Below are 1192 nucleotides of genomic sequence, written 5' to 3' on the forward strand. Positions count from 1 at the left end.
GGGGGATGGCGGAGGGGGGGGCGCGGAATCGTTATGGTGATCTTTCCGTTTCCAAACACGCAAACGGTGCTTTGATATTGTTGCTGCTGCTGTTGTCGTTACTGCTGCTGCTACTGCTGCTAGTGTTTCTCTTGTTGCTGCTGCTACTGCTGCTGCTGCACTTGTGGCTGTTGCTGCTGTTGTCGCTGTGGTTGTTGTTGTTGTTTTTGTTACTGTTGCTGCTGATGTTGTTTTGCTGCTGTTGCTGCTGCTGCTGTTCTTGTCTTATTTTTTGTTGTTGTTGTTGTTGTTACTGCTGCTGGTGTCTTCATTGTCTTGGGGTGGATAAATTAAGCACCAATTGCGTACTGGAGTCGATCTAATCGACTGGCCCCTTCACCCAAAAATTCAGAACCTTGTGCCTATAATATAAAGGGTTATTATTGTTGTTGTTGTTGTTGTTGTTTTAACTCGGGTTTTGTTGGAACTCCTAGAGTCTTACATGCGTAGCGCGCTCCCTGCCTGCAGCCCTTTTATGTGTCTAATACGTTCCTGATTATTCTGGCCGTACCAACAAGGTAAACATTTTTGCAACAGCTCTACTGAGCTCTCTTTTGCCATTCCCTTTTATATACCTCTTGATGCGTTCTGATACTGTCCCCAAAGGACCCAACAATAATTCGCACTATCTTTCCCTTCTTCATTTTCTATGCTTAGAGTATTGTGTATATGTCTATCTTCTCACCTGTCTTCCTGACGATTCATAGGTCAAAAGGGCGCGCAACATGAATTATATAGCACATGGGGTGCACCTTGTCCACCAGCACTAGGTCCGGTTTGTTATGTGTGTATGTGTGTGTTTGTGTGTGTGTGTGTCCCCTTGTGTTTCGTGTAGTGTGTGTTTTATCTGTAAGCGGGATATTGTGTATGTGTGTATACACATATATCTATGCATGCGTGTATGCTTGCATATATGTAATATCTACGTGTGTATGTAAGTATTGATAGATAGATAGATAGATAGATAGATAGATAGATAGATAGATAGATAGATAGACAGATAGATAGATAGGCATGCATGCAGCGTACATATGTGCGTGCGCAGGCGAAATGTATTTGTGCGCTTATGTGGTGACGTTTTCAGATCCGCATGTATATGCATCTGTGTAACATTGTTGTGTATGTGTATCTTCTCGTGTTTTATGTGTAGATA

This window comes from Octopus bimaculoides, chromosome 20 (assembly GCF_001194135.2).
Source record: "Octopus bimaculoides isolate UCB-OBI-ISO-001 chromosome 20, ASM119413v2, whole genome shotgun sequence".
In the NCBI taxonomy this organism is placed as follows: Eukaryota; Metazoa; Mollusca; class Cephalopoda; order Octopoda; family Octopodidae; genus Octopus; species Octopus bimaculoides.